The sequence below is a fragment of the Oncorhynchus kisutch genome, linkage group LG11 (genome assembly GCF_002021735.2).
Source record: "Oncorhynchus kisutch isolate 150728-3 linkage group LG11, Okis_V2, whole genome shotgun sequence".
Taxonomy (NCBI): Eukaryota; Metazoa; Chordata; class Actinopteri; order Salmoniformes; family Salmonidae; genus Oncorhynchus; species Oncorhynchus kisutch.
This window is the reverse complement of record NC_034184.2, coordinates 68,974,672-68,991,063: the sequence shown is the minus strand read 5'-3', so window position 1 is coordinate 68,991,063 and position 16,392 is coordinate 68,974,672.

The window sequence follows — 16,392 nt, the reverse complement described above, 5'->3', positions numbered from 1 at the left end:
CTCACAAAGGCGCCGGGAGAATAAACACTATCATTTCTCTTTCACGTCCTGACACATTTTTCCTCTCTATCGGTGTGATCTGAACAGCTTGTTACTATTTCATCACATTGACCTTCGTGTGTGTGTGTGTGTGTACACGCGCGCATGAGTGTGTGCGTGTGCCTCTGTCCTCCCTGCCAACAGCCATGCTATTTACTGTATCTACATGCATCAGGTTCATCATCACGAAGGTTGGGAAACTGAGCGTTGGCCATCAATGTTATGTATGTCATGTTATCACAACGAAACAAAATGAATAGTGGCTGCAAAGGACACAGATCAAGGATACAATGCCACCAAAAGTGGTGGAAAACATAACTCATTTATGAAATGTGAAAAGTTAAAAGTGTCGATGCCAACTCCTCTTATATAGATACAGTTGAAGTCAGAAGTTTATATACATCTTGGCCAAATACATTTAAACTCAGTTTTTCACAATTCCTGACATTTAATCCCATTACAAATTCCCTGTTTTAACTTTATTTTAAGAATGTGAAATGTCAGAATAATAGTAGAGAGAATGATTTTTTTCAGCTTTTATTTATTTCACATTACCAATGGGTCAGAAGTTTACATAAACTCAATTAGGTAGCATTGCCTTTAAATTGTTTAACATGGGTCAAATGTTTCGGGTAGCCTTCCACAAGCTTCATACAATAAGGGGTGAATTTTGGCCCATTCCTCCTGACAGAGCTGGTGTAACTGAGTCAGGTTTCTAGGCCTCCTTGCTCGCACATGCACACGCAGTTCTGCCCACAGATTTTCTATAGGTTTGAGGTCAGGGCTTTGTGATAGCCACCCCAAAACCTTGACTTTGTTGACCTTAAGCCATTTTGCCACAACTTTGGAAGTATGTTTGGGGTCATTGTCCATTTGGAAGACCCATTTGCGACCAAGCAAAGACCACTTCCTGACTGATGTCCTGAGATGTTGCTTCAAAATATCCACATCATTTTCCTACCTCATGATACCATCTATTTTTTGAAGTGCATCAGTCCCTCCTGCAGCAAAGCACTCCCACAACATGATGCTGCCACCCCCGTGCTTCACGGTTGGGATGGTGTTCTTCAGCTTGCAAGCCTCCGCCTTTATCCTCCAAACATAATGATGGTCATTATGTCCAAACAGTTCTATTTTTGTTTCATCAAACCAGAGGACATTTCTCAAAAAAGTACGATCTTCGTCCCCATGTGCAGTTGCAAACCGTAGTCTGGCTTTTGTATGGCGGTTTTGGAGCAGTGGCTTCTTCCTTGCTGAGCGGACTTTCAGGTTATGTTGATATAGGACTCGTTTTACTATGGATATAGATACTTGTGTACCTGTTTCCTCCAGCATCTTCACAAGGTCCTTAGCTGTTGTTCTGGGATTGATTTGCACTTTTCGCACCAAAGTACATTCCTCTCTAGGAGACAGAATGTGTCTCCTACCTGAGCGATATGACGGCTGCGTGGTCCCATGGTATTTATACTTGCATACTGTTGTTTATACAGATGAACGTGTTACCTTCAGGCATTTGGAAATTGCTCCCAAGGATGAACCAGACTTGTGGAGGTCTACAATTGTTGTACTGAGGTCTTGGCTGATTTCTTTTGATTTTCACATGATGTCAAGCAAAGAGGCACTTAGTTTGAAGGTAGGCCTTGAAATACATCCACAGGTACACCTCCAATTCACTCAAATGATGTCAATTAGCCTATCAGAAGCTTCTAAGGCCATGACATAATGTTTTGTAATTTTCCAAGCTGTTTTAAGGCACAGTCAAATTAGTGTATGTAAACTTCTGACCCACTGGAATTGTGATACAGTGAATTGTAGGTGAAATAATATGTCTGTAAACAATTGTTGGCAAAATGACTTGTGTCATGCACAAAGTAGATGTCCTAACAAACTTGCCAAAACTATAGTTTGTTAACAATACATTTGTGTGGTTGAAAAGTAGTTGAAAAACGTGGTTGAAAAACGAGTTTTAATGACTCCAACCTAAGTGTATGTAAACTTCCGATTTTAACTGTAAGTAGGTTGTCGGGGCTTCCACAAGTTAGCCTGGTCCAGTTTAGCATAACAACAACCATTGAAGTTGTCTAAACAGCACAAACAGTTCTGGGACCAGGTTATCCACAGGTGTCATCGTCTTGTACCTTGTGAACCCCTCCAGATCCACAAACCAAACAGTGACATGTTACTACTGGACCCCCTTCCTCATAACAGCCTATAAGCTCCTTGTGAACGCTAAATCACTGTAACTGGATTAGGCTTGCTGGTTGGGCAAGGGTTGCCCCCACTGGTCCTCCTGTTGCCGGGTGGGGGGTGTTGATTCTTGCCTGACCCTCCAAAAGAGATGAACCCCAGCCAAGTCAGCAGGTATGAGATATACCTGGTGTAAAACGAGAAGACAAGCAGGTGTGTGTACGTATGTGTGTCATGCTTGAATATGTGTGTGTGTGTGTGTGTGTGTGTGTGTGTATGTCATGCTTGAATATATGTGTGTGTGTCATGCTTGTGCTTGGACACCCTTATTTTTTTCAGGTTAACCCGCTCTTGTACCACCCCCCTCCACACCCCCATTCATCCATGTTAATCATTGTTTCCTGGTTCATGTAGAGAGCAGCAGAGCACATTAGCCGTGTTATGTCTGTGTGCTAAAATGAAGTGCTAATGGATTTGACGGGGACCAAGAGAGAGAGAGAGAGAGTGCAAGCTGTGTTTGAAGCAACCAGTTTGTTTGCCCTCTCAGCTGCCTTTTGTATGAGGCATTTCGTTTGTCTTTGTTGAAGATAAAAACATTACAACTCGTCAGTGTCATCCGCAGACACGCAACACTGGAAACATCTGTGTGTAGGCCACAATAGCTGGGGGAAATCAGTTGTGTGTTTAAAGAAAAAAACTGGAACACAATGCAATAGCTTCACGTCAAGGAATAGGTAACCATCCAGGCACAATACGATTTCCTATGTTCGCAATGGAAATGGTTTGCTTCCTGGTTTGCGTAAGGTTTGTTGTCATATCACCCATTTTATTCATTGGGTCTTCACTGTGCGCTGTGTAAGTTAGTACTTAAACATTTTCCTGTCTTTCCGATTCAATGTAAGAAATCTTTGATTTAAAGTTGTCTAGCTTTAAAGCATGAGCCTAAAGTCAACATACCGAGAGCAAAACACAAATCAAAAGAAAAGGAAAACAAATAGTCTGCTTCTTAAAAGTGAGCACCGTTTGGCCCTCAGGGCATGTACACACAAGAGTTCGGGCACGGAGAGCAAGTTGCAAATGCATCTACTTGATCTCTAATTTAATCCTGATGAAGGTGGTGAAAGGGTGTCTGTGTAGCTTGGCGGGGCGGAAGGGCACCACGAGCGAAGACGATGATGATGATGCACCACCAGAGAACGCAGAGAGAGAGAGAGAGAGAGAGAGCTGGAAGGGATGGATCAGCGCCATGGGGTAATCCCCATATCAGCGGCACCTCATGAGCTCATGAGCAAGCGCCGCGACGCCCCTCTCATCACCCTTCAACCCCCTTATGGCTGACACCCAACACTAACAGGGCAAACAGGGGTTGCACAGGGATGAGTCTGTACGCTAACTCACATGTGGGTGGTAGGGTGGTGTAGCTTCGATGTGTCAATTATTTACCTTAGAGACCTGCCCCAGTGTGTATTGATAGGTATGAATGAATGGTACTATTTTACCAACAGAAAAAAGAGCCATACGGTACAAGGCATGAACATATTGGAGCTAGTTGGATGAAGAAGACACCTGCCTAAATTAATTCACACTTTCAATCTAATAAATGGACAGCAAAAATGATATTGACAATGATACATACAGAGGCAGTGGTAAGGGGCCGCCACTGACCTCAATGACCTGTCAAGGCTAAAGGACAAAGTGATGAGGAGGAATGTAAAGGATGCTGCTGTGAGAGACGTCCTTATAGACAGCCACTCACCTGGAACTGCCATTCGTCCAAGAGAGGACACTTAGACGTCTGCCTCGAGGCTTGCAATGGAAAGTTTGGTGCATAAGAAGGGAATATTTATTTGCAAAATAATTTCATTGGAAATGTCTCTGTCGTTCGAACACTAGCATGTCCTAATCCCTCAACAGGTAATTAGCGAATAACAAGATCATCATCATCATCATCATTAATCATGTCTTGGCATTAAAGCTGATAATGGTCTCCAAGTTCTCAGTGACGCACATATAAAAATAGTTTACAGCTATTTTATCACAACATCAGTGCCCTCCACAGGTATCATAGCACTGCCATATCTCAGAGATCTTCAGCATCTAAACATGATAGGTAGTGACATCAGCCGTTGGCATCATGAATCATGCGAGTCAGAGAAAACCATGTGATTTGAGTGTAGTAGGGTCAGGTGATTGTTGCCGCTGCGTTGTGAGTGACACAACTCTAAACAAATGCAAGTGCCAGGAAATGGATGTCAGGGACGCATAAGCAAAAGTGGAGTCAAAAGTTGAAAACCAACCACTGCGAAATCCTATAGCATCCAACCTGATGGTGCCTGTGAAAAACTGTGTGACGTTCCCATAGAGCCCCACAGTGGAGGTGTCATAATACCCATGAAACCTAGCGGTCACAGGGAAATGGTTCCAATCATTTTTACACCATTCATTTTTTCGATAGGGGATTTTAGAAACACGTAAAATAAAAGCTGTATTTCATGTAGGCTTGCCCTGGCGCAACATTTTAATAACCGTGTATATCTCTCTAGGACAAGCTGACTTTTATCAATATATTCAGCTCTATTTTCTCTCAAAAATGGTAATTAGCATCAAAGTAGATATCATGCAAAACTACAAATCCCTGCAAGCTCCTGCACGTATTCTCTAGCTGACACCTTTGCCAACAAGTATTGTGTCAATTTAAAACTTGCACAAGACAGTTCACAGAAGTGTCAATTTAAAGAAATGAAGCAAATTTATTCATTGCTACATTTAGCCAACATTAGATGGTAAGAATGTCTGGATTAACTTTTGCCTCGATTCGGTAATCTCGTCCAGATCCGCATGGCATTTCTAGCTCTTTATGATATCCACATTAGCAGCTAATTAGCATTTCATTTTGGGGAGGTAAATACAGGCCAATATATTGATAAAAGTCACCTTGTCCTAGAGAGATTTACACAGTTATCAAAACGTCAAGCCAAGGTAAGCCTACACGAAACCCAGACCTCATTTTAAGTGTTTCTTAAACACCCTATGGAAAAAAATGAAGGGTGTAAAAATGATTGGAACCATTTCCCTGTTTGACCTCTAGATTTTATGGGTATTATGACTCATACTCATCGCTGCAGGTAATTGTCTTGTCACTCTTGCTGCGGGTGATTCTCTGATCCACCTCTACACAGACGACACCATTCTGTATACATCTGGCTCTTCTTTGGACACTGTATTAACAAATTAGCTTCAATGCCATACTTCACTCCATCCGTGGCCTCCAACTGCTCTTAAATGCTAGTAAAACGAAATGCATGCTTTTCAACCGATCGCTGCCGCACCAGCCCGCCTGACTAGCATCACTACTCTGGACGGTTCTGACTTAGATTATGTGGACAACTACAAATACCTAGGTGTCTGGTTAGACTGTAAACTCTCCTTCCAGACTCATATTAAACATCTCCAATCCAAAATTAAATCTAGAATCGGATTCCTACTTCGCAACAAAGCATCCTTCACTCACGCTGCCAAACATACCCTCGTAAAACTGACCATCCTACCGATCCTCGACTTTGGCAATGTCATTTACAAAATAGCCTCCAACACTCTACTCAGCAAACTGGATGCAGTCTATCACAGTGCCATCCGTTTTGTCACCAAAGCCCAATATACCACCCACCACTGCGACCTGTAGGCTCTTGTCGGCTGGCCCTCGCTACATATCCGTCGCCAGACCCACTGGCTCCAGGTCATCTATAAGTCTTTGCTAGGTAAAGCTCCGCCTTATCTCAGCTCACTGGTCACCATAACAACACTCACCTGTAGCACATGCTCCAGCAGCTATATCTCACTGGTCATCCCCAAAGCCAACACCTTCTTTGGCCACCTTTCCTTCCTTCCTTTCTGTGCTGCCAATGACTGGAACAAATTGCAGAAATCACAGAAGTTGGAGACTTATATGTCCTTCACTAACTTTAAGCATCAGCTATCGCTGCAGCTGTACACAGCCTATCTGTAAATAGCCCATCCAATCTACCTACCTCATCCCCATATTGTTTTTATTTACTTTTTTGCACACCAGTATTTCTACCTGCACATTATCATCTGCACATCTATCACTCCAGTGTTAATTTGCTAAATTGTAATTACTTCACTACTATGGCCTATTTATTGCCTTACCTCCTCACGCCATTTGCACACACTGTATCTAGACTTTTTCTATTGGGTTATTGACTGTACGTTTGTTTATTCCATGTGTAACTATGTTTTGTTTTTTGTGTCATACTGCTTTGCTTTATCTTGGCCAGGTCGCAGTTGTAAATGAGAACTTGTTCTCAACTGGCCTATTTGGTTAAATAAAGGTTACATTTTAAAAATATATATATAAAAATAAAATACTTCTAATTCCTAAAGAAAATATAATTTTTACTTACATACATAAAGGGACTCACTAAACACAAATGCTTTGTTTGTAAATGATGTATGCGTGTTGGAGTGCGCCCCTGGCTATCTGTAAATAAAAAATGTCATAAAAATTGTTCCATCTGGTTTGCTTAATATAAGAAATTTGAAATTATTTATACTTTTACTTTTGATACTTAAGCATATTTTAGCAATTACATTTAGTTTTGATACTTAAGTATATATAAAACCAAATAGTTTTAGACTTTTACTCAAGTAGTATTTTACTGAGTGACTTTCACTTTTACTTGAATGATTTTCTATTAAGGTATCTTTACTTTTACTCAAGTATGACAATTGAGTACTTTTTCCACAACTGTCTATATGTCATAACTGTGTCAATCTAGAAATTATATGAATAGGCTTGGGGTGAATGTCATCTGTTTTAACATAGGTAGCCAAGGAAGTGTAGTCGTGTCACTTCCTATAGGAAATATATCCCATTGGTGATTGCTGTAAACATTGTTTTATTCAATTATATTCTTATATTCTAAACCCCATACATCAGAATAAGGGTACTCTTACCACACTCTCATCATTTCATAAAATGTTGATAAACTTTATTTTATTAGCATATAAAGACCTTTTTGAGACTTCATCCCATACTGTCTTAATGAAAGTAACTGGTGTTTCAGATCGAAAGTCGAATAGAAAGAAAAAATACAGTATTTGTGAAGTTGAGTATATGGTTTAATAGAGTACCACTGTATTTTAAAATAAAAAAACAACAACTTTATTTAACTAGGCAAATCAGTTAATTAAGAACAAATTCTTATTTACAACGATGGCAAGTAGGCAAAAATATAAGTAGTAGAGTAAAGTACAGATACCCCAAAAAACTACTTAAGTAGTACTTTAAAAGTATTTTTACTTAAGTACTCCACACCACTGCCCATAGAAGCAAAAAATAAAACATTTAAAAGTGTACTTTTCTTGCAACAACTGAATTACTTTTGTAAGTTACTCTTCTGTTCGTTGATGCTTTTTAGAAAAAGGGTCCTGAATCAGATGGAATCTCTGTCTGTGCACTGGAGAAGTATAAAATGTCTGTTTTCAGATCGGATGATAACTTCCCAGATCTAAAGTTAAGATAAAACCCAGTCCTGGCATTGGACAGGCATGTGACATGGAGGACAATTCTCCCAAATATGTAAACTGAAGAAGTCCTCTGGTGCCCAATGAAAAAGAGTGCCTCGTCTCCCCCTGCAATTGCATAATGCAAATACTGACATGCTCTGGTAGCTATAGATTAATTAGCACCACTGTCTTGTATCTGAGATTGTCGAACTTGGACACTAAAGCAGAGACTGGCTCCGTTCCAGAGGCACACCAAGCCAACCTGAAAATAGTGCCGAAACAGTCCCTCCGATTCTTTTGAAATCAAAAACCCTGATAAACCTGATGGATATAATGCCCGCAAGTCCATACAGGAGCACAATAGCAAATTAAGAAACCGTTCCACAAAGAAGATCCAAAATGGCTGTTCCTTATTTGGAACCTTCGCTAGTTTAGGTCTTGGAAAGTTTGTATACAGTTGCATTCTTTACTATCTCCAGACATTGCTGATGCATTCAGAACACATGGTTGTTTAGATGATGTAAAGAAACTGATACTTTATCAAAGCTACCAGCATGAGTTTTTTCCTCCCTCCATTTTGGCTCTGGTCCCACCAGTGTGAGAGGTGCCTACGTGCAGTTCTTCTGCAGTAGTGGTGTGAACTGGCAGTCAATATGAGGCTGACCAGGAGATTAGACTTTCAACAGGTCTAACCTGTACAGTTCGGCATCAGTAGCTTCTGCATTCAAAATAAACTTTTGGCGACCATATCGCTTCATGCACATTCTGCGCAGTGTGAGTAATGATCCTGCTAGCAGACCACAGACAAATGCAGACGAGGTATTGTGACAACCCGGTTCACGCCCCGGTGAAGCTTTTCCAGGTTGATAGAGAGGTTGGCGCCAAACTTGGGGAAACTGTACCAAAAGTACCAACAAGATACACAGTAGTTAAAGATGCAGTCCGGGATCTTAAGCACTTAACGATTCATAAGGGATGACGTATTACACAATTGTGCAAAATTTTTGGGGACTATTTTCAAAACAACTACTTGCTGAAATTATAAAAAACTCTGGAGCATCACTTTAATGTGAACTCAGATACTGCCCAGCTAGCACAGCCCATTTGGTTCCTTGGAAGTTCTGGGAACATACGTTTTTGGTTTCCCATTGGTTCTGGGAACAATGATATCAGTTTCCTGACCAGTTAAACGTTTTGAGAACGGAAGTGAACTTTTAGACTGTTCTGGGAACGTACATTTTTAGGTTGCAGGTCGTTCTGAGAACGTTTTACTATGGTCCCGAAAGTTTTCCTGGGAGGTTTTAAGAATGAAAACTGTAGGTTATTTAGAGGGTTTCGAATAACTTCCTTAACACTTTGACTGAATGTTTCAATAAGACGTTTTAATAACAATGCTAGCTTAGGGTAATTGTTTTAAACTCCAAGCACAGATATGACACATGTAAATTAATTTTCTTAGGCATTAATCATGCAAACATGTTTATTTTTAATTGTGGCACGACATCAGTAAGATTCTAACCTATGATTTTCTGTTCTCTATCCATGGAATTAGGCCACTGCGCCACCAGGATACTCACTCAAAGCTGTTCATTTTAGTCTATTAGGGTGGCAGGTAGCCTAGTGGTTAGAGAGTTGGGCCAGTAACCGAAAGGTTCCTAGATCGAATCCCCAAGTTGACAAGGTAAAAATCAGTCATTCTGCCACCGAACAAGGCAGTTAACCCACTGTTCCTAGGCTGTAGTTGTAAATAAGAATTTGTCCTTAACCAACTTACCTAGTTCAATTATAAATAAAATAGACCCCATTTCAAAGGAAAGACCCACTCATTAAGATCAGGTGTGATGACCAACACACTTTAGAAGATAGAGAGTTTTGTTGATGCAGAGAACAGAATGCATATGTTTATATAAAACAAAACTCTCTAAACAACATTCTTAGAATGTTACTGTTTTCTTGTGTTTTTTATGTAATGTTTTCTTAATGTTCTGAGAACATGACTTTAAATAGAACCATGTGGAAACCTACTACAAATGAACTATTTGAGAACATTCCCAATGTCAAACAAGTTGGAGAACATTCCTAGAACATGACAATTAAAGAAATAAATTTAACCAATTTTGAACTATTTGGCAACATCCTGTTAAAATTATGAAATACCAAGCAAATAATGTTGTTTGGTTAAGTTCTTTAAATGTGCTGATAATGATCCAAAGCCAATAAACTATCCTACACCATTCCCAGAATGTTGTGGGAAGGTTGTATGAAAAATAACCATAGGACAAGCACGCTCTCACCAAGCTCTGAGAAACATATGATTCTCAGAACGTTATGTGCTGGCTGGTTGTATACTTCCAAAAATCTGAACAAGATATACAGTAGTTCATGTGAATTCATGAAACAAATGAAACATAGAATTGTTTTAGTTTGTTGATAGTCAGCAGATAAATGCATCACTGCCTCTGAATAGTTTTTTGGACATTGAAGCTTGTGCGTTCCCAGAGATGTATGATTCAAACAATGATTATGTTATTTACAAAAAAGGCAAAGAAAACACTTACAGGGAACTATTTTGAATGATGGCATGACAGCCACTTGCTTCCTCTGAAAACCTGACACACAGGAAATACCCCTGTGCTCCTGGAACTATTGGGTAATATTTTGGTTTGGCACTCCAGGGGTGCATCTCAATGATCTAAAATGGCTTCATTTCCTTGTATCCTTTCAATTTGCACTGATATGAAAAGACATTGAAAAATGAAAGCAACTCCCCAGTAAGCAATAGATAGCCTATCCATCCAGCATATTGCTTTCACATACCCTGCTTTCAGATCAGTGCTGATGAGGGATAGGAGATGAGAAGAAGGGACAGCTTTAGTCTATTGATATACTGTACACCCTGCGTTTCATTCTGCTGTGTCCTGTTAGGATTTTCTGCTGTAGCTAGCTGCCTGAGAGGACACCAGCGCCCCCCAGCCACGAACCCTACCCTCAGGATAGCTCATCTCAGGCAACTAATTCTGAGACGGCCCGATGCAGTGGGGTGATAAGGCCAAAGAGGACACCTTTCCGTGAGAATCCTTATCTGAGAAGGAAGCGAAAGCCAAAAATGTACTGTCTTCTTTAAGAGGCATGAAGCTGCTGGTTTAAGCCACCACCTCCCAGATAGACATCTTAAAGTCAGGATATTGTGCATCGTTCCCGATAAGCAATCTGCCAGCTGCCATGCACCATGGATTCCACTAGGCTCATTTGATTTCTCCCCGACTTGCACCCTCCCTCTCAGACCTCCTTCTGTTTTTGATCATCACCAAGTGGCCCACAAAGGAAAACAGCCATTAGTGCAGAGCCACATCTGAGTCACAGGCAAGAGGGAGGATGCATTTCATCCCAATATGGTGATTTATTTATATGCATGGACAGAAAATAATTTGCATGATGAAAAATAGAGATTTGCTGATTAAGCCTTGCCACGTTTCATCAACATTACAAGCGGGAAGATAAAAAAAAAACTGCAAAACAATCCCCTTGTTTTGTAATGGATACCCTTAGACTAGGTTGGGCCGTTATAGACTGCTCTTAGATTTAGGACACAAAAGGCTGTACTGGGTGTATGGATGAGGACTGTGTGATTCGTCTGGGTAAGTTCTCCAGCCATAGGGGCCATTAAGAACTCCAAGATGAAGGGAGAGCACAGATACCAGCTGTGCAGGGGACTCCAACTAAAAGACAAGAAACAACAGAATCAGATGCAGGCAATAAACCTGATAGAATATGTCCATACTGTAACTCCATGTAAATTGTAAATTCACTGAATATGTTAACACTGTGGTAGATTTTCTAAATAAACAGGGGCTTATAACTACCCTAAAGGTGTAAAAGGAGTCCATTGAATAATGTTATTTTTCCCATGCACAATAGACCATACAATTGATCCCACAATAAGAGCCACTTCTATGGAACTGGGCTTTGATATGTTTTGTTGATTTGCACAGTTGCTTAGATGATGTTTTCCTGCGTGGCCCCTTGCACACGTCAGTCTCCACATTATCCCTGCCGACCCACAGATAGCTGATTGCCAGAGATACCTTGGCTGATTTCAGCTCGAAGGCCTTTGATGGACCCGTTGTGATGGTTTCTCCCCTATTGTGATAAGCATCCGTTGTGATCTTCTTCTTGTTGTTCATTCTGATGAAAGTCGACGTCGATGCCTAATGCACAGTCAGAAGGATGAAAGCTGTCTATGAGGACGGTAGTGTGATGGTAGGGTGTACAGGGGAAGTTGTATATTGACGATAGTATGGTGGACAGGGGAAGTTGTATATTGACGATAGTATGGTGGACAGGGGAAGTTGTATATTGACGATAGTATGGTGTACAGGGGAAGTTGTATATTGACGAAAGTATGGTGGACAGGGGAAGTTGTATATTGACGATAGTATGGTGTACAGGGGAAGTTGTATATTGACGATAGTATGGTGTACAGGGGAAGTTGTATATTGACGATAGTATGGTGTACAGGGGAAGTTGTATATTGACGATAGTATGGTGTACAGGGGAAGTTGTATATTGACGATAGTATGGTGGACAGGGGAAGTTGTATATTGACGATAGTATGGTGGACAGGGGAAGTTGTATATTGACGATAGTATGGTGGACAGGGGAAGTTGTAAATTGACGATAGTGTGGTGGACAGGGGAAGTTGTATATTGACGATAGTATGGTGGACAGGGGAAGTTGTATATTGACGATAGTATGGTGGACAGGGGAAGTTGTATATTGACGATAGTATGGTGGACAGGGGAAGTTGTATTACGACGGCAGTAGGGTGGACAGGGAAAGTTGTATATCGACAGTTCTTCCATTTGCGAATAATCGCACAAACTGTTGTCACCTTCTCACCAAGCTGCTTGGCGATGGTCTTGTAGCCCATTCCAGTCTTGTGTAGGTCTACAATCTTGTCCCTGATATCCTTGGAGAGCTCTTTGGTCTTGGCCATGGTGGAGAGTTTGGAATCTGATTGATTTATTCTGTGGACAGGTGTCTTTTATACAGGTAACAAACTTAGATTAGGAGCACTCCCTTTAAGAGTGTGCTCCTAATCTCAGCTCGTTACGTGTATAAAAGACACTTGGGAGGCAGAAATATTTATGATTGAGAGGGGGTCAAATACTTATTTCCTTCATTAAAATGCAAATCAATTTATAACATTTTTGACATGCGTTTTTCTGGATTTTTTTGTTGTTATTCTATCTCTCACTGTTCAAATAAACCTACCATTAAAAGTATAGACTGATCATTTCTTTGTCAGTGGGCAAACGTACAAAATCAGCAGGGGATCAAATACTTTTTTCCCTCACTGTATTAACACAAATCAAGCTGTAAATGATGCCCTTATGTCACAATACACTGTCCCAACTCAAACATACAATGGTCTTTGAGAGAAACGTCTTAAAAAAGACTAGAAAAAACAGGGGTGAAACTGTAAGGTCCGGCAGAGCGTCCCGGCAAAATAAAAAGTGGGGGTAGCCTACGCCGTACTGGTAAAACATGAGCCTATAACAATAATTAAAACAAAAGGACACTGTAGGATATTACAACATTATTTATCATTATCATGTCAGCCACATGAAACATTTGCGAATGGACTTAAACAGGTGGTAGCCTATACGCTCCAAAATGTAGTGTGGTTAGATGAGAACACTGAACATTTTCCAAGGCAGAGCCCAGCTAGCACATTTGGTTAATTGGAAGGTATGCGAACGTATCTTTTTGGTTTCCCATTTATTCTACGAACGAAGCCATAACTTTTCTGATCTGTAAAACTGAAAGTTTTTTCAATGTTCTGAGAAGGGAAGTGAAAATTGTACCTGTTCTGGTAATGTAAATGTTTAGGTTGCAGGGAGGTTCTGAGAACATTTTACTATGGTTCCCTGAAAGTTTTCCTGGGAGTTTTTTTTATTAACACAGAACAGAAATTATAGGTTATTTTAAGGTAATTATATAACATTCTGAGAACGTTTCAATAAGATTTGTAATAATTGCTAGCTTAGTTGAACTGTTTTGAACTCCAAGTACAGATAGGACACATTAATTTGCTTAGGAAATAATCATACAAACACATTTCTTTATTATGGCACACTTCAGTGAAATTGAAAACTATAATCTTCTGTTCTCTATCCATGGAATAGTCCACCATGCTAGCATGCCATGTTTTTTAAACTCATGCAAAGCTGTTAATTTTAGTCTATTTATACAGATCCATGTCAAAGGATATACGGCCAACACACTTAACAAGACAGAGGATAAAGAGAGTTTTGTTGATGCTGAGAACGGAATGTATATGTTTTTAAACAACATTCTTAGAATGAACGTTACTAATGTTGGGTTTTGAGAACATTACTTTAAATAGAACCATGAGGAAACCTGTAGGAAACATTATGCTGAAGTACTGAAATTCCCACAGAAGAACGTTCTCTGAACTATTTGAGAACATTCCCAATGTCAAACCAGTTGGAGAAGGTTCCTAGAACATTACGAAAATTGAAATGAAATGTAACCACGTTTGAACGTGTATGAAACGTTCTGTTAAAGTATTGAAATACCAAGAAGAAAAAAAGTTCCTTAAATATGCTGAAAATGTACCAAAGCTAAGAAAACTATCCTGCAGCATTCCCAGAAAGTTGTGGGAAGGTTGTATGCAAAATAACCATAGGACAACCATGCTCTCACCAAGCTCTAAGAAACATATGGTTCTCAGAACATTATGTGCTGCCTGGGAGATGACTGTCAGAGACTGATGCACATGGACAGCAGTAGACACATCAATTCAGGCTACAAGTGTAGGCATAATAACAATCGCTAATATGTCCTTACAGTTTTTAGTGTTTGTTTCATCAAATGGCAGGTGCACAGAGTAGATTTTGTCTGCTGGAATTCATTTTTGAGTGGACAAACATGCGCGCGGGTAGCCTACATCTCACTGGGTACAGACGTCAGTTCAAGGTCTAGTTTAGATTTACATTTGGTTGAGTTTTCAAATAATGTGAATTCAAAGTGAAACCAGCAAAACATATGTCACCATGTCATTGGATTTAGGTGTGTGTGTGTGTGTGTGGGGGGGGGGCATGAAATGCTTTTTTGTTGACGACTTTTTGCAAATGCTATCAGTTCTTACTACTTGGCCCACAGAGATCCTTTTAAAATGATAGGTTTTCTAGATGTAATTCTAATTGGCCTTTAAAAAATATTCACAAGCACATACACACATAGGAGGTCCTGTACCGGGAAGAAATTAAATCTACTTTTGGCCCTGATAACAAGTAATACAAACGTACATCTGTAAAGAGACCAATATTAGTCCACAAAAGGGCATTTAACATTAAAACAGTGTGCGGAAAGTATTCTTACAGAAAAGTCGGTCCCCACTGGGCAAAAACTGGTTGAATTAATGTTGTTTCCACGTTATTTCAACCACAAAATGTGATGATGTTGAATCAATGTGAAAAACTGTTTGGATTTGAAAAAAGTCATCAGCATAAGGGAACGTCTGTGCCCAGTGGATCCTCAGTGTTGCGCGTAAACAAGCACAGGAGCCTTTTAAGAGTCTGTGACCACTCCTAGGTCCTCCAGCAAGTGTTTAGAGGACGGGTGTAATGAGGGAGAAAAAAAGAAAATAACCAGAGATACCCATACAAACACGGGAGGGGAAAGTATTCAGTGCAAACTATGTGCTGATTACTGCTGAGCTCAACCAACGGACCTTAATTCTACCCTTTGTAATGTGAGACGCATCATAAACACTGCCAAACTCAGCAGGATTAGGCACACCTGGCTACTGATATTTACCTCAGCCTGTCACTTAGTACCTGCCTGGCTAACACTACTAAAGCTAAAAGTCAATGAACTCTGGGCAATGTGATTAATTTTGTGATTAAGTTTCATTCAGACATTTTTTTAAGTCATTAGATTTCAGTTATTGTATTGTTTAAAGGCCCAGTGCAGTCAAACAATGTGATTTATATATATTTCCACACTAGAGGTTGGAATAATAGTGTGAAATTGCATAAATTATGATAATGCATTTTTAGTGTATGAGGTGTTTGAAAAGACTGCCTAAAATTTCTGCCTGTTTTGGTGGGATGGAGTTTTGGCCTGCCTGGTGACATCACCTGGTGTTAAATTAGTTAATAGACTAATAAGAAAGAGTTCCAAACCTCTCTGCCGATAACAGCTAGTTCTCAGTTTTCCTCTCCCCACTCAGACCACTTCCAGACAGTCATAGCTAAGTTCTTGCTTGAGAAATTGCTATTTTCTGTAAATTTTTGACCATTTTAATTGAAAACGATTACATCTAGTGCATCTAATTTACAGATTCAGAGCTGAAATAGGAGACACCATTGAAGTATCCCCCGAGTGACACAGCAGTCTAAGGCACTGCATCTCAGTGCAAGAAGCGACACTCCAGTCCCTGGTTCGAATCTAGGCTGAATGTCATCTGGCTGGGATTGATTGGGAGTCCCATAGAGGGATGCACAATTGGCCCAGTGTCGTCCGGAGTTGGACGTAATTGTGAATTTGTTCTCAACTGACTTGCCTAGTTAAATAAATACAGATATTCAGGAATAAATGTTTCCGAGGTCA